This window comes from Phyllobates terribilis, unplaced genomic scaffold, assembly GCF_046119375.1.
Source record: "Phyllobates terribilis strain yellow unplaced genomic scaffold, ASM4611937v1 Scaffold_238__1_contigs__length_3037890, whole genome shotgun sequence".
NCBI lineage: Eukaryota > Metazoa > Chordata > Amphibia > Anura > Dendrobatidae > Phyllobates > Phyllobates terribilis.
In genome coordinates this window covers 2,698,658-2,716,531 of record NW_027362998.1, presented here as the reverse complement: position 1 = coordinate 2,716,531, position 17,874 = coordinate 2,698,658, and positions in this window count along the sequence as shown.

The window sequence follows — 17,874 nt, the reverse complement described above, 5'->3', positions numbered from 1 at the left end:
CCGGAATTCCGCTGAAGTTTAAAAATGCTTCGGAACTCTTCCATTGTTATTGGAATTCTGCTGAAGTTAAAAATGCTTCGGAACTCTTCCATTGTTTCCGGAATTCCGCTGAAGTTTAAAAATGCTTCGGAACTCTTTGTTTGTTCTCGGAATTCCGCTGAAGTTTAAAAATTATTCGGAACTCTTCCATTGTTCTCGGAATTCCGCTGACGTTTAAAAATGCTTCTGAACTCTTCCATTGTTCTCGGAATTCTGGTGATGTTTAAAAATGTTTTGGACCTCTTCCATTGTTCTCGGAATTCCGCTGACATTTAAAAATGCTTCGGTACTCTTCCATTGTTCTCGGATTTCTGCTGAAGTTTAAAAATGCTTTGGAACATTTCCATTGTTCCTGGAATTCCGCTGAAGTTTAATAATGCTTCGGAACTCTTCCATTGTTATTGGAATTCCGCTGACGTTTAAAAATACTTCGGAACTCTTCTATTGTTTTCGGAATTCTGCTGAAGTTTAAAAATGCTTCGGAACTCTTACATTGTTCTCGGAATTCTGCTGAAGTTTAAAAGTGCTTCGGAACTCTTCCATTGTTCTCGCAATTCTGCTGAAGTTTAAAAATGCTTCGGAACCCTTCCATTGTTACCGGAATTCCGCTGAAGTTTAAAACTGCTTCGGAAAACTTCCATTGTTCTCAGAATTCCGCTGAAGTTTAAAAATACTTCGGAACTCTTCCATTGTTCTGGGAATTCTGCTAAAGTTTAATAATGCTTCGGATCTCTTCCATTGTTATCGAAAATTCCGCTAAAGTTTAAAAATGCTTTGGAACTCTTCCATTGTTCTCGCAATTCCGCTGAAGTTTAAAAATGCTTCAGAACTCTTCCATTGTTCCCGGAATTCCGCTGAAGTTTAACAATGCTTCAGAACTCTTCCATTGTTCTCGGAATTCTGCTGAAGTTTAAAAATACTTCGGAACATTTCCAGTGTTCTCGGAATTCTGCTGAAGTTTAAAAGTGCTTCGGAACTCTTCCATTGTTCTAGTAATTCTGGTGAAGTTTAAAAATCCTTCAGAACTCTTCCATTGTTCTCGGAATTCCACTGAAGTTTAAAAATGCTTCGGTACTCTTCCATTCTTCTCGGAATTCTGCTGAAGTTTAAAAATGCTTCGGAACTCTTCCATTGTTCTCGGAATTCCGCTAAAGTTTAAAAATGCTTCGGAACTCTTCCATTGTTCTAGTAATTCTGCTGAAGTTTAAAAATCCTTCAGAACTCTTCCATTGTTCTCGGAATTCCACTGAAGTTTAAAAATGCTTCGGAACTCTTCCATTGTTCTAGGAATTCTACTGAAGTTTAAAAATCCTTCAGAACTCTTCCATTGTTCTTGGAATTCCGCTGACGTTTAAAAATGCTTCTGAACTCTTCCATTGTTCTCGGAATTCTGGTGATGTTTAAAAATGCTTCGGACCTCTTCCATTGTTCTCGGAATTCCGCTGACATTTAAAAATGCTTCTGAACTCTTCCATTGTTCTCGGATTTCTGCTGAAGTTTAAAAATGCTTTGGAACATTTCCATTGTTCCTGGAAATCCGCTGAAGTTTAAAAATGCTTCGGAACTCTTCCATTGTTCTCTGAATTCTGCTGAAGTTTAAAAATGCATCAGAACCCTTCCATTGTTCTCAGAATTCCACTGAAGTTTAAAAATTATTCGGAACTCTTCCATTGTTCTTGGAATTCCGCTGAAGTTTAAAAATGCTTCGGAACTCTTCAATTGTTATCGGAATTCCGCTGACATTTAAACATGCTTCGGAACTCTTCCATTGTTCTGGGAATTCTGCTAAAGTTTAATAATGCTTCGGAAATCTTCCATTGCTATCGAAAATTCTGCTGAAGTTTAAAAAGGCTTCGGAACTCTTCCATTGTTCTAGTAATTCTGCTGAAGTTTAAAAATGCTTCAGAACTCTTCCATTGTTCTCGGAATTCCACTGAAGTTTAAAAATGCTTCGGAACTCTTCCATTGTTCTCGGAATTCCGCTGACGTTTAAAAATGCTTCTGAACTCTTCCATAGTTCTCAGAATTCTGCTGAAGTTTAAAAATGCTTTGGAACTTTTCCATTGTTCTCGTAATTCCGCTGAAGTTTAAAAATCCTTCAAAACTCTTCCATTGTTCCCGGAATTCCGCTGAAGTTTAAAAATGGTTCGTAACTCTTCCATTGTTTTCGGAATTCCACTGAAGTTTAAAAATACTTTGGAACTTTTCCATTGTTGTCGGAATTCCGCTGAAGTTTAAAAATGCTTTGGAACATTTCCATTGTTCTCGGAATTCCGCTGAAGTTTAAAAATGCTTCGGAACTCTTCCATTGTTCTAGGAATTCTGCTGAAGTTTAAAAATCCTTCAGAACTCTTCCATTGTTCTTGGAATTCCACTGAAGTTTAAAAATGCTTCGGAACTCTTCCATTGCTCTTGGAATTCCGCTGAAGTTTAAAAATGATTCGGAACTCTTCCATTGTTCTCGGAATTCCGCTGACGTTTAAAAATGCTTCTGAACTCTTCCATTGTTCTCGGAATGCTACTGAAGTTTAAAAATGCTTTGGAACTCTTCTATTGTTCTCAGAATTCCGATGACATTTAAACATGCTTCGGAACTCTTCCATTGTTCTTGGAATTCTGCTAAAGTTTAATAATGCTTCGGAACTCTTCCATTGTTATCGAAAATTCCGCTGAAGTTTAAAAATGCTTCAGAACTCTTCTATTTTTCTTGGAATTCCTCTGAAGTTTAAAAATGCTTCGGACCTCTTCCATTGTTCTGGGAATTCTGCTGAAGTTTAAAAATGCTTCGGAACTCTTCCATTGTTATTGGAATTCCACTGACGTTTAAAAATGCTTTGGAACTCTTCCATTGTTCTCGCAATTCTGCTGAAGTTTAAAAATGCTTCGGAACTCTTCCATTGTTCCCGGAATTCCACTGAAGTTTAAAAATGCTTCGGAACTCTTCCATTGTTATTGGAATTCTGCTGAAGTTTAAAAATGCTTCGGAACTCTTCTATTGTTTCCGGAATTCCGCTGAAGTTTAAAAATGCTTCGTAACTCTTCGATTGTTCTCGGAATTCCGCTGTAGTTTAAAAATGCTTCAGAACTCTTCCATTGTTCTAGGAATTCCACTGAAGTTTAAAAATGCTTCGGAACTCTTTGTTTGTTCTCGGAATTCCGCTGAAGTTTAAAAATTATTCGGAACTCTTCCATTGTTCTCGGAATTCCGCTGACGTTTAAAAATGCTTCTGAACTCTTCCATTGTTCTCGGAATTCTGGTGAAGTTTAAAAATCCTTCAGAACTCTTCCATTGTTCTCGGAATTCCACTGAAGTTTAAAAATACTTCGGTACTCTTCCATTGTTCTCGGAATTCTGCTGAAGTTTAAAAATGCTTCGGAACTCTTCCATTGTTCTCGGAATTCTGCTAAAGTTTAAAAATGCTTCGGAACTCTTCCATTGTTCTAGTAATTCTGCTGAAGTTTAAAAATCCTTCAGAACTCTTCCATTGTTCTTGGAATTCCACTGAAGTTTAAAAATGCTTCGGAACTCTTCCATTGTTCTCGGAATTCCGCTGACGTTTAAAAATGCTTCTGAACTCTTCCATAGTTCTCAGAATTCTGCTGAAGTTTAAAAATGCTTTGGAACTTTTCCATTGTTCTCGCAATTCCGCTGAAGTTTAAAAATGCTTCAAAACTCTTCCATTGTTCCCGGAATTCCGCTGAAGTTTAAAAATGCTTCGGAACTCTTCCATTGTTTTCGGAATTCCACTGAAGTTTAAAAATACTTTGGAACTTTTCCATTGTTATCGGAATTCCGCTGAAGTTTAAAAATGCTTTGGAACATTTCCATTGTTCTCGGAATTCCGCTGAAGTTTAAAAATGCTTCGGAACTCTTCCATTGTTCTAGGAATTCTGCTGAAGTTTAAAAATCCTTCAGAACTCTTCCATTGTTCTTGGAATTCCACTGAAGTTTAAAAATGCTTCGGAACTCTTCCATTGCTCTTGGAATTCCGCTGAAGTTTAAAAATGATTTGGAACTCTTCCATTGTTCTCGGAATTCCGCTGACGTTTAAAAATGCTTCTGAACTCTTCCATTGTTCTCGGAATTCTGCTGAAGTTTAAAAATGCTTTGGAACTCTTCTATTGTTCTCGGAATTCCGATGACATTTAAACATGCTTCGGAACTCTTCCATTGTTCTTGGAATTCTGCTAAAGTTTAATAATGCTTCGGAACTCTTCCATTGTTATCGAAAATTCCGCTGAAGTTTCAAAATGCTTCAGAACTCTTCTATTTTTCTTGGAATTCCTCTGAAGTTTAAAAATGCTTCGGAACTCTTCCATTGTTCTGGGAATTCTGCTGAAGTTTAAAAATGCTTCGGAACTCTTCCATTGTTATTGGAATTCCATTGACGTTTAAAAATGCTTTGGAACTCTTCCATTGTTTTCGGAATTCTGCTGAAGTTTAAAAATGCTTCGGAACTCTTCCATTGTTCTTGGAATTCTGCTGAAGTTTAAAAGTGCTTTGGAACTCTTCCATTGTTCTCGCAATTCTGCTGAAGTTTAAAAATGCTTCGGAACTCTTCCATTGTTCCCGGAATTCCGCTGAAGTTTAAAAATGCTTCGGAACTCTTCCATTGTTATTGGAATTCTGCTGAAGTTTAAAAATGCTTCGGAACTCTTCCATTGTTTCCGGAATTCCGCTGAAGTTTAAAAATGCTTCGGATCTCTTTGTTTGTTCTCGGAATTCCGCTGAAGTTTAAAAATTATTCGGAACTCTTCCATTGTTCTCGGAATTCCGCTGACGTTTAAAAATGCTTCTGAACTCTTCCATTGTTCTCGGAATTCTGGTGATGTTTAAAAATGCTTTGGACCTCTTCCATTGTTCTCGGAATTCCGCTGACATTTAAAAATGGTTCGGTACTCTTCCATTGTTCTCGGATTTCTGCTGAAGTTTAAAAATGCTTTGGAACATTTCCATTGTTCCTGGAATTCCGCTGAAGTTTAATAATGCTTCGGAACTCTTCCATTGTTATTGGAATTCCGCTGACGTTTAAAAATACTTCGGAACTCTTCTATTGTTTTCGGAATTCTGCTGAAGTTTAAAAATGCTTCGGAACTCTTACATTGTTCTCGGAATTCTGCTGAAGTTTAAAAGTGCTTCGGAACTCTTCCATTGTTCTCGCAATTCTGCTGAAGTTTAAAAATGCTTCGGAGCCCTTCCATTGTTACCGGAATTCCGCTGAAGTTTAAAACTGCTTCGGAAAACTTCCATTGTTCTCAGAATTCCGCTGAAGTTTAAAAATACTTCGGAACTCTTCCATTGTTCTGGGAATTCTGCTAAAGTTTAATAATGCTTCGGAACTCTTCCATTGTTATTGGAATTCTGCTGAAGTTTAAAAATGCTTCGGAACTCTTCTATTGTTTCCGGAATTCCGCTGAAGTTTAAAAATGCTTCGGAACTCTTCGATTGTTCTCGGAATTCCGCTGTAGTTTAAAAATGCTTCGGAACTCTTCCATTGTTCTAGGAATTCCACTGAAGTTTAAAAATGCTTCGGAACTCTTTGTTTGTTCTCGGAATTCCGCTGAAGTTTAAAAATTATTCGGAACTCTTCCATTGTTCTTGGAATTCCGCTGACGTTTAAAAATGCTTCTGAACTCTTCCATTGTTCTCGGAATTCTGGTGATGTTTAAAAATGCTTCGGACCTCTTCCATTGTTCTCGGAATTCCGCTGACATTTAAAAATGCTTCGGTACTCTTCCATTGTTCTCGGATTTCTGCTGAAGTTTAAAAATGCTTTGGAACATTTCCATTGTTCCTGGAATTCCGCTGAAGTTTAAAAATGCTTCGGAACTCTTCCATTGTTCTCTGAATTCTGCTGAAGTTTAAAAATGCATCAGAACCCTTCCACTGTTCTCGGAATTCCACTGAAGTTTAAAAATTATTCGGAACTCTTCCATTGTTCTTGGAATTCCGCTGAAGTTTAAAAATGCTTCGGAACTCTTCAATTGTTATCGGAATTCCGCTGACATTTAAACATGCTTCGGAACTCTTCCATTGTTCTGGGAATTCTGCTAAGTTTAATAATGCTTCGGAACTCTTCCATTGTTATCGAAAATTCTGCTGAAGTTTAAAAAGGCTTCAGAACTCTTCGATTGTTCTCGGAATTCCGCTGAAGTTTAAAAATGCTTCGGAACTCTTGCATTGTTCTAGGAATTCTACTGAAGTTTAAAAATCCTTCAGAACTCTTCCATTGTTCTCGGAATTCCACTGAAGTTTAAAAATGCTTCGGAACTCTTTGATTGTTCTCGGAATTCCGCTGAAGTTTAAAAATTATTCGGAACTCTTCCATTGTTCTCGGAATTCCGCTGACGTTTAAAAATGCTTCTGAACTCTTCCATTGTTCTCGGAATTCTGGTGATGTTTAAAAATGCTTCGGACCTCTTCCATTGTTCTCGGAATTCCGCTGACATTTAAAAATGCTTCGGTACTCTTCCATTGTTCTCGGATTTCTGCTGAAGTTTAAAAATACTTTGGAACATTTCCATTGTTCCTGGAATTCCGCTGAAGTTTAATAATGCTTCGGAACTCTTCCATTGTTGACGTTTAAAAATACTTCGGAACTCTTCCATTGTTTTCGGAATTCTGCTGAAGTTTAAAAATGCTTCGGAACTCTTACATTGTTCTCGGAATTCTGCTGAAGTTTAAAAGTGCTTCGGAACTCTTCCATTGTTCTCGCAATTCTGCTGAAGTTTAAAAATGCTTCGGAACCCTTCCATTGTTACCGGAATTCCGCTGAAGTTTAAAACTGCTTCGGAAAACTTCCATTGTTCTCAGAATTCCGCTGAAGTTTAAAAATACTTCGGAACTCTTCCATTGTTCTGGGAATTCTGCTAAAGTTTAATAATGCTTCGGATCTCTTCCATTGTTATCGAAAATTCCGCTAAAGTTTAAAAATGCTTCGGAACTCTTCCATTGTTCTCGCTATTCCGCTGAAGTTTAAAAATGCTTCAGAACTCTTCCATTGTTCCCGGAATTCCGCTGAAGTTTAACAATGCTTCGGAACTCTTCCATTGTTCTCGGAATTCTGCTGAAGTTTAAAAATACTTCGGAACATTTCCAGTGTTCTCGGAATTCCGCTGAAGTTTAAAAGTGCTTCGGAACTCTTCCATTGTTCTAGTAATTCTGGTGAAGTTTAAAAATCCTTCAGAACTCTTCCATTGTTCTCGGAATTCCACTGAAGTTTAAAAATGCTTCGGTACTCTTCCATTCTTCTCGGAATTCTGCTGAAGTTTAAAAATGCTTCGGAACTCTTCCATTGTTCTCGGAATTCCGCTAAAGTTTAAAAATGCTTCGGAACTCTTCCATTGTTCTAGTAATTCTGCTGAAGTTTAAAAATCCTTCAGAACTCTTCCATTGTTCTCGGAATTCCACTGAAGTTTAAAAATGCTTCGGAACTCTTCCATTGTTCTAGGAATTCTACTGAAGTTTAAAAATCCTTCAGAACTCTTCCATTGTTCTTGGAATTCCGCTGACGTTTAAAAATGCTTCTGAACTCTTCCATTGTTCTCGGAATTCTGGTGATGTTTAAAAATGCTTCGGACCTCTTCCATGTTTCTCGGAATTCCGCTGACATTTAAAAATGCTTCTGAACTCTTCCATTGTTCTCGGATTTCTGCTGAAGTTTAAAAATGCTTTGGAACATTTCCATTGTTCCTGGAATTCCGCTGAAGTTTAAAAATGCTTCGGAACTCTTCCATTGTTCTCTGAATTCTGCTGAATTTTAAAAATGCATCAGAACCCTTCCATTGTTCTCAGAATTCCACTGAAGTTTAAAAATTATTCGGAACTCTTCCATTGTTCTTGGAATTCCGCTGAAGTTTAAAAATGCTTCGGAACTCTTCAATTGTTATCGGAATTCCGCTGACATTTAAACATGCTTCGGAACTCTTCCATTGTTCTGGGAATTCTGCTAAAGTTTAATAATGCTTCGGAAATCTCCCATTGCTATCGAAAATTCTGCTGAAGTTTAAAAAGGCTTCGGAACTCTTCCATTGTTCTAGTAATTCTGCTGAAGTTTAAAAATGCTTCAGAACTCTTCCATTGTTCTCGGAATTCCACTGAAGTTTAAAAATGCTTCGGAACTCTTCCATTGTTCTCGGAATTCCGCTGACGTTTAAAAATGCTTCTGAACTCTTCCATAGTTCTCAGAATTCTGCTGAAGTTTAAAAATGCTTTGGAACTTTTCCATTGTTCTCGTAATTCCGCTGAAGTTTAAAAATGCTTCAAAACTCTTCCATTGTTCCCGGAATTCCGCTGAAGTTTAAAAATGCTTCGGAACTCTTCCAATGTTTTCGGAATTCCACTGAAGTTTAAAAATACTTTGGAACTTTTCCATTGTTGTCGGAATTCCGCTGAAGTTTAAAAATGCTTTGGAACATTTCCATTGTTCTCGGAATTCCGCTGAAGTTTAAAAATGCTTCGGAACTCTTCCATTGTTCTAGGAATTCTGCTGAAGTTTAAAAATCCTTCAGAACTCTTCCATTGTTCTTGGAATTCCACTGAAGTTTAAAAATGCTTCGGAACTCTTCCATTGCTCTTGGAATTCCGCTGAAGTTTAAAAATGATTCGGAACTCTTCCATTGTTCTCGGAATTCCGCTGACATTTAAAAATGCTTCTGAACTCTTCCATTGTTCTCGGAATGCTACTGAAGTTTAAAAATGCTTTGGAACTCTTCTATTGTTCTCGGAATTCCGATGACATTTAAACATGCTTTGGAACTCTTCCATTGTTCTTGGAATTCTGCTAAAGTTTAATAATGCTTCGGAACTCTTCCATTGTTATCGAAAATTCCGCTGAAGTTTAAAAATGCTTCAGAACTCTTCTATTTTTCTTGGTATTCCTCTGAAGTTTAAAAATGCTTCGGACCTCTTCCATTGTTCTGGGAATTCTGCTGAAGTTTAAAAATGCTTCGGAACTCTTCCGTTGTTATTGGAATTCCACTGACGTTTAAAAATGCTTTGGAACTCTTCCATTGTTCTCGCAATTCTGCTGAAGTTTAAAAATGCTTCGGAACTCTTCCATTGTTCCCGGAATTCCACTGAAGTTTAAAAATGCTTCGGAACTCTTCCATTGTTATTGGAATTCTGCTGAAGTTTAAAAATGCTTCAGAACTCTTCCATTGTTTCCGGAATTCCGCTGAAGTTTAAAAATGCTTCGGAACTCTTCCATTGTTCTAGGAATTCCACTGAAGTTTAAAAATGCTTCGGAACTCTTTGTTTGTTCTCGGAATTCCGCTGAAGTTTAAAAATTATTCGGAACTCTTCCATTGTTCTCGGAATTCCGCTGACGTTTAAAAATGCTTCTGAACTCTTCCATTGTTCTCGGAATTCTGGTGATGTTTAAAAATGCTTCGGACCTCTTCCATTGTTCTTGGAATTCCGCTGACATTTAAAAATGCTTCGGTACTCTTCCATTGTTCTCGGATTTCTGCTGAAGTTTAAAAATGCTTTGGAACATTTCCATTGTTCCTGGAATTCCGCTGAAGTTTAAAAATGCTTCGGAACTCTCCATTGTTCTCTGAATTCTGCTGAAGTTTAAAAATGCATCAGAACCCTTCCACTGTTCTCGGAATTCCACTGAAGTTTAAAAATTATTCGGAACTCTTCCATTGTTCTTGGAATTCCGCTGAAGTTTAAAAATGCTTCGGAACTCTTCAATTGTTATCGGAATTCCACTGACATTTAAACATGCTTCGGAACTCTTCCATTGTTCTGGGAATTCTGCTAAAGTTTAATAATGCTTCGGAACTCTTCCATTGTTATCGAAAATTCTGCTGAAGTTTAAAAAGGCTTCAGAACTCTTCCATTGTTCTCGGAATTCCTCTGAAGGTTAAAAATGCTTCGGAACACTTCCATTGTTCTGGGAATTCTGCTGAAGTTTAATAATGCTTCGGAACTCTTCCATTGTTCTTGCAATTCTGCTGAAGTTTAAAAATGCTTCGGAACCCTTCCATTGTTACCGGAATTCCGCTGAAGTTTAAAAATGCTTTGGAACTCTTCGATTGTTCTCGGAATTCCGCTGAAGTTTAAAAATGCTTCGGAACTCTTCCATTGTTCTAGGAATTCTACTGAAGTTTAAAAATCCTTCAGAACTCTTCCATTGTTCTCGGAATTCCACTGAAGTTTAAAAATGCTTCGGAACTCTTTGATTGTTCTCGGAATTCCGCTGAAGTTTAAAAATTATTCGGAACTCTTCCATTGTTCTCGGAATTCCGCTGACGTTTAAAATGCTTCTGAACTCTTCCATTGTTCTCGGAATTCTGGTGATGTTTAAAAATGCTTCGGACCTCTTCCATTGTTCTCGGAATTCCGCTGACATTTAAAAATGCTTCGGTACTCTTCCATTGTTCTCGGATTTCTGCTGAAGTTTAAAAATGCTTTGGAATATTTCCATTGTTCCTGGAATTCCGCTGAAGTTTAATAATGCTTCGGAACTCTTCCATTGTTATTGGAATTCCGCTGACGTTTAAAAATACTTCGGAACTCTTCCATTATTTTCGGAATTCTGCTGAAGTTTAAAAATGCTTCGGAACTCTTACATTGTTCTCGGAATTCTGCTGAAGTTTAAAAGTGCTTCGGAACTCTTCCATTGTTCTCGCAATTCTGCTGAAGTTTAAAAATGCTTCGGAACCCTTCCATTGTTACCGGAATTCCGCTGAAGTTTAAAACTGCTTCGGAAAACTTCCATTGTTCTCAGAATTCCGCTGAAGTTTAAAAATTTTTCGGAACTCTTCCATTGTTCTCGGAATTCCGCTGAAGTTTAGAAATGCTTCGGAACTCTTCCATTGTTCTCAGAATTCTGCTGAAGTTTAAAAATGCTTCGGAACTCTTCCATTGTTATCGAAAATTCCGCTGAAGTTTAAAAATGCTTCAGAACTCTTCTATTGTTCTTGGAATTCCTCTGAAGTTTAAAAATGCTTCGGAACTCTTCCATTGTTTTCGGAATTCTGCTGAAGTTTAAAAATGCTTCTGAACTCTTCCATTGTTTCCGGAATTCTGCTGAAGTTTAAACATGCTTCGGAGCTCTTCCATTGTCCTCGGAATTCTACTGAAGTTTAAAATTGCTTCGGAACTTTTCCATTGTTCTCGCAAGTCCGCTGAAGTTTAAAAATGCTTCGGAACTCTTCCATTGTTCCCGGAATTCCGCTCAAGCTTAAAAATGCTTCGGAACTCTTCAATTGTTATCAGAATTCCGCTGACATTTAAAAATGCTTCGGAACTCTTCCATTGTTCTGGGAATTCTGCTAAAGTTTAATAATGCTTCGGATCTCTTCCATTGTTATCGAAAATTCCGCTAAAGTTTAAAAATGCTACGGAACTCTTCCATTGTTCTTGCAATTCCGCTGAAGTTTAAAAATGCTTCAGAACTCTTCCATTGTTCCCGGAATTCCGCTGAAGTTTAACAATGCTTCGGAACTCTTCCATTGTTCTCGGAATTCTGCTGAAGTTTAAAAATACTTCCGAACATTTCCAGTGTTCTCGGAATTCCGCTGAAGTTTAAAAGTGCTTCGGAACTCTTCCATTGTTCTAGTAATTCTGGTGAAGTTTAAAAATCCTTCAGAACTCTTCCATTGTTCTCGGAATTCCGCTGACGTTTAAAAATGCTTCTGAACTCTTCCATAGTTCTCAGAATTCTGCTGAAGTTTAAAAATGCTTTGGAACTTTTCCATTGTTCTCGCAATTCCGCTGAAGTTTAAAAATGCTTCAAAACTCTTCCATTGTTCCCGGAATTCCGCTGAAGTTTAAAAATGCTTCGGAAATCTTCCATTGTTTTCGGAATTCCGATGACATTTAAACATGCTTTGGAACTCTTCCATTGTTCTCGGAATTCTGATAAAGTTTAATAATGCTTCGGAACTCTTACATTGTTATCGAAAATTCCGCTGAAGTTTAAAAATGCTTCAGAACTCTTCTATTGTTCTTGGAATTCCTCTGAAGTTTAAAAATGCTTCGGAACTCTTCCATTGTTCTGGGAATTCTGCTAAAGTTTAATAATGCTTCGGATCTCTTCCATTGTTCTCGGAATTCCGCTGAAGTTTAAAAATGCTTCAGAACTCTTCCATTGTTCTAGTAATTCTGCTGAAGTTTAAAAATCCTTCAGAACTCTTCCATTGTTCTTGAAATTCCACTGAAGTTTAAAAATGCTTCGGAACTCTTCCATTGTTCTCGGAATTCCGCTGAAGTTTAGAAATGCTTCGGAACTCTTCCATTGTTCTCGGAATTCCGCTGACGTTTAAAAATGCTTCTGAACTCTTCCATTGTTCCCAGAATTCTGCTGAAGTTTAAAAATGCTTTGGAACTTTTCCATTGTTCTTTCAATTCCGCTGAAGTTTGAAAATGGTTCGGAACTCTTACATTGTTCCCGGAATTCCGCTGAAGTTTAAAAATGCTTCGGAACTCTTCCATTGTTTTCGGAATTCCACTGAAGTTTAAAAATACTCTGGAACTTTTCCATTGTTATCGGAATTCCGCTGAAGTTTAAAAATGCTTTGGAACATTTCCATTGTTCTCGGAATTCCGCTGACGTTTAAAAATGCTTCGGAACTCTTCCATTGTTCTAGGAATTCTGCTGAAGTTTAAAAATCCTTCAGAACTCTTCCATTGTTCTCGGAATTCCACTGAAGTTTAAAAATGCTTCGGAACTCTTCCATTGTTCTCGGAATTCCGCTGAAATTTAAAAATGATTCGGAACTCTTCCATTGTTCTCGGAATTGCGCTGACGTTTAAAAATGCTTCTGAACTCTTCCACTGTTCTCGGAATGCTGCTGAAGTTTAAAAATGCTTTGGAACTCTTCTATTGTTCTCGGAATTCCGACGACATTTAAACATGCTTCGGAACTCTTCCATTGTTCTCGGAATTCTGATAAAGTTTAATAATGCTTCGGAACTCTTCCATTGTTATCGAAAATTCCGCTGAAGTTTAAAAATGCTTCAGAACTCTTCTATTGTTCTTGGAATTCCTCTGAAGTTTAAAAATGCTTCGGAACTCTTCCATTGTTCTGGGAATTCTGCTGAAGTTTAAAAATGCTTCGGAACTCTTCCATTGTTATAGGCATTCCACTGACGTTTAAAAATGCTTTGGAACTCTTCCATTGTTTTCGGAATTCTGCTGAAGTTTAAAAATGCTTCGGAACTCTTCCATTGTTCTTGGAATTCTGCTGAAGTTTAAAAGTGCTTTGGAACTCTTCCATTGTTCTCGCAATTCTGCTGAAGTTTAAAAATGCTTCGGAACTCTTCCATTGTTCCCGGAATTCCGCTGAAGTTTAAAAATACTTCGGAACTCTTCCATTGTTATTGGAATTCTGCTGAAGTTTAAAAATGTTTCGGAACTCTTCCATTGTTCTCTGAATTCTGCTGAAGTTTAAAAATGCATCAGAACCCTTCCATTGTTCTAGGAATTCCACTGAAGTTTAAAAATTATTCGGAACTCTTCCATTGTTCTTGGAATTCTGCTGAAGTTTAAAAATGCTTCGGAACTCTTCAATTGTTATCGGAATTCCGCTGACATTTAAACATGCTTCGGAACTCTTCCATTGTTCTGGGAATTCTGCTAAAGTTTAGTAATGCTTCGGAACTCTTCCCTTGTTATAGAAAATTCTGCTGAAGTTTAAAAAGGCTTCAGAACTCTTCCATTGTTCTCGGAATTCCTCTGAAGTTTAAAAATGCTTCGGAACACTTCCATTGTTCTGGGAATTCTGCTGAAGTTTAATAATGCTTCGGAATTCTTCCATTGTGATTGGAATTCCGCTGACGTTTAAAAATGCTTCGGAACTCTTCCATTTTTTTCGGAATTCTGCTGAAGTTTAAAAATGCTTCGGAACTCTTACATTGTTCTCGGAATTCTGCTGAAGTTTAAAAGTGCTTCGGAACTCTTCCATTGTTCTCGCAATTCTGCTGAAGTTTAAAAATGCTTCGGAACCCTTCCATTGTTACCGGAATTCCGCTGAAGTTTAAAACTGCTTCGGAAAACTTCCATTGTTCTCAGAATTCCGCTGAAGTTTAAAAATACTTCGGAACTCTTCCATTGTTCTGGGAATTCTGCTAAAGTTTAATAATGCTTCGGATCTCTTCCATTGTTATCGAAAATTCCGCTAAAGTTTAAAAATGCTTCGGAACTCTTCCATTGTTCTCGCAATTCCGCTGAAGTTTAAAAATGCTTCAGAACTCTTCCATTGTTCCTGGAATTCCGCTGAAGTTTATCAGTGCTTCGGAACTCTTCCATTGTTCTCGGAATTCTGCTGAAGTTTAAAAATACTTCGGAACATTTCCAGTGTTCTCGGAATTCCGCTGAAGTTTAAAAGTGCTTCGGAACTCTTCCATTGTTCTAGTAATTCTGGTGAAGTTTAAAAATCCTTCAGAACTCTTCCATTGTTCTCGGAATTCCACTGAAGTTTAAAAATGCTTCGGTACTCTTCCATTCTTCTCGAAATTCTGCTGAAGTTTAAAAATGCTTCGGAACTCTTCCATTGTTCTCGGAATTCCGCTAAAGTTTAAAAATGCTTCGGAACTCTTCCATTGTTCTAGTAATTCTGCTGAAGTTTAAAAATCCTTCAGAACTCTTCCATTGTTCTCGGAATTCCACTGAAGTTTAAAAATGCTTCGGAACTCTTCCATTGTTCTAGGAATTCTACTGAAGTTTAAAAATCCTTCAGAACTCTTCCATTGTTCTTGGAATTCCGCTGACGTTTAAAAATGCTTCTGAACTCTTCCATTGTTCTCGGAATTCTGGTGATGTTTAAAAATGCTTCGGACCTCTTCCATTGTTCTCGGAATTCCGCTGACATTTAAAAATGCTTCTGAACTCTTCCATTGTTCTCGGATTTCTGCTGAAGTTTAAAAATGCTTTGGAACATTTCCATTGTTCCTGGAATTCCGCTGAAGTTTAAAAATGCTTCGGAACTCTTCCATTGTTCTCTGAATTCTGCTGAAGTTTAAAAATGCATCAGAACCCTTCCATTGTTCTCAGAATTCCACTGAAGTTTAAAAATTATTCGGAACTCTTCCATTGCTATCGAAAATTCTGCTGAAGTTTAAAAAGGCTTCGGAACTCTTCCATTGTTCTAGTAATTCTGCTGAAGTTTAAAAATGCTTCAGAACTCTTCCATTGTTCTCGGAATTCCACTGAAGTTTAAAAATGCTTCGGAACTCTTCCATTGTTCTCGGAATTCCGCTGACGTTTAAAAATGCTTCTGAACTCTTCCATAGTTCTCAGAATTCTGCTGAAGTTTAAAAATGCTTTGGAACTTTTCCATTGTTCTCGCAATTCCGCTGAAGTTTAAAACTGCTTCGGAAAACTTCTATTGTTCTCAGAATTCTGCTGAATTTTAAAAATGCTTCGGAACTCTTCCATTGTTATCGAAAATTCCGCTGAAGTTTAAAAATGCTTCGGAACTCTTCAATTGTTATCGAATTTCCGCTGACATTTAAACATGCTTCGGAACTCTTCCATTGTTCTGGGAATTCTGCTAAAGTTTAATAATGCTTCGGAACTCTTCCATTGTTATCGAAAATTCTGCTGAAGTTTAAAAAGGCTTCAGAACTCTTCCATTGTTCTCGGAATTCCTCTGAAGTTTAAAAATGCTTCGGAACACTTCCATTGTTCTGGGAATTCTGCTGAAGTTTAATAATGCTTCGGAACTCTTCCATTGTTCTTGCAATTCTGCTGAAGTTTAAAAATGCTTCGGAACCCTGCCATTGTTACCGGAATTCCGCTGAAGTTTAAAAATGCTTTGGAACTCTTCGATTGTTCTCGGAATTCCGCTGAAGTTTAAAAATGCTTCGGAACTCTTCCATTGTTCTAGGAATTCTACTGAAGTTTAAAAATCCTTCAGAACTCTTCCATTGTTCTCGGAATTCCACTGAAGTTTAAAAATGCTTCGGAACTCTTTGATTGTTCTCGGAATTCCGCTGAAGTTTAAAAATTATTCGGAACTCTTCCATTGTTCTCGGAATTCCGCTGACGTTTAAAATGCTTCTGAACTCTTCCATTGTTCTCGGAATTCTGGTGATGTTTAAAAATGCTTCGGACCTCTTCCATTGTTCTCGGAATTCCGCTGACATTTAAAAATGCTTCGGTACTCTTCCATTGTTCTCGGATTTCTGCTGAAGTTTAAAAATGCTTTGGAATATTTCCATTGTTCTTGGAATTCCGCTGAAGTTTAATAATGCTTCGGAACTCTTCCATTGTTATTGGAATTCCGCTGACGTTTAAAAATACTTCGGAACTCTTCCATTGTTTTCGGAATTCTGCTGAAGTTTAAAAATGCTTCGGAACTCTTACATTGTTCTCGGAATTCTGCTGAAGTTTAAAAGTGCTTCGGAACTCTTCCATTGTTCTCGCAATTCTGCTGAAGTTTAAAAATGCTTCGGAACCCTTCCATTGTTACCGGAATTCCGCTGAAGTTTAAAACTGCTTCGGAAAACTTCCATTGTTCTCAGAATTCCGCTGAAGTTTAAAAATTCTTCGGAACTCTTCCATTGTTCTCGGAATTCCGCTGAAGTTTAGAAATGCTTCGGAACTCTTCCATTGTTCTCAGAATTCTGCTGAAGTTTAAAAATGCTTCGGAACTCTTCCATTGTTATCGAAAATTCCGCTGAAGTTTAAAAATGCTTCAGAACTCTTCTATTGTTCTTGGAATTCCTCTGAAGTTTAAAAATGCTTCGGAACTCTTCCATTGTTTTCGGAATTCTGCTGAAGTTTAAAAATGCTTCTGAACTCTTCCATTGTTTCCGGAATTCTGCTGAAGTTTAAACATGCTTCGGAGCTCTTCCATTGTCCTCGGAATTCTACTGAAGTTTAAAATTGCTTCGGAACTTTTCCATTGTTCTCGCAAGTCCGCTGAAGTTTAAAAATGCTTCGGAACTCTTCCATTGTTCCCGGAATTCCGCTGAAGCTTGAAAATGCTTCGGAACTCTTCAATTGTTATCAGAATTCCGCTGACATTTAAAAATGCTTCGGAACTCTTCCATTGTTCTGGGAATTCTGCTAAAGTTTAATAATGCTTCGGATCTCTTCCATTGTTATCGAAAATTCCGCTAAAGTTTAAAAATGCTACGGAACTCTTCCATTGTTCTTGCAATTCCGCTGAAGTTTAAAAATGCTTCAGAACTCTTCCATTGTTCCCGGAATTCCGCTGAAGTTTAACAATGCTTCGGAACTCTTCCATTGTTCTCGGAATTCTGCTGAAGTTTAAAAATACTTCGGAACATTTCCAGTGTTCTCGGAATTCCGCTGAAGTTTAAAAGTGCTTCGGAACTCTTCCATTGTTCTAGTAATTCTGGTGAAGTTTAAAAATCCTTCAGAACTCTTCCATTGTTCTCGGAATTCCGCTGACGTTTAAAAATGCTTCTGAACTCTTCCATAGTTCTCAGAATTCTGCTGAAGTTTAAAAATGCTTTGGAACTTTTCCATTGTTCTTGCAATTCCGCTGAAGTTTAAAAATGCTTCAAAACTCTTCCATTGTTCCCGGAATTCCGCTGAAGTTTAAAAATGCTTCGGACATCTTCCATTGTTTTCGGAATTCCGATGACATTTAAACATGCTTTGGAACTCTTCCATTGTTCTCGGAATTCTGATAAAGTTTAATAATGCTTCGGAACTCTTACATTGTTATCGAAAATTCCGCTGAAGTTTAAAAATGCTTCAGAACTCTTCTATTGTTCTTGGAATTCCTCTGAAGTTTAAAAATGCTTCGGAACTCTTCCATTGTTCTGGGAATTCTGCTAAAGTTTAATAATGCTTCGGATCTCTTCCATTGTTCTCGGAATTCCGCTGAAGTTTAAAAATGCTTCAGAAC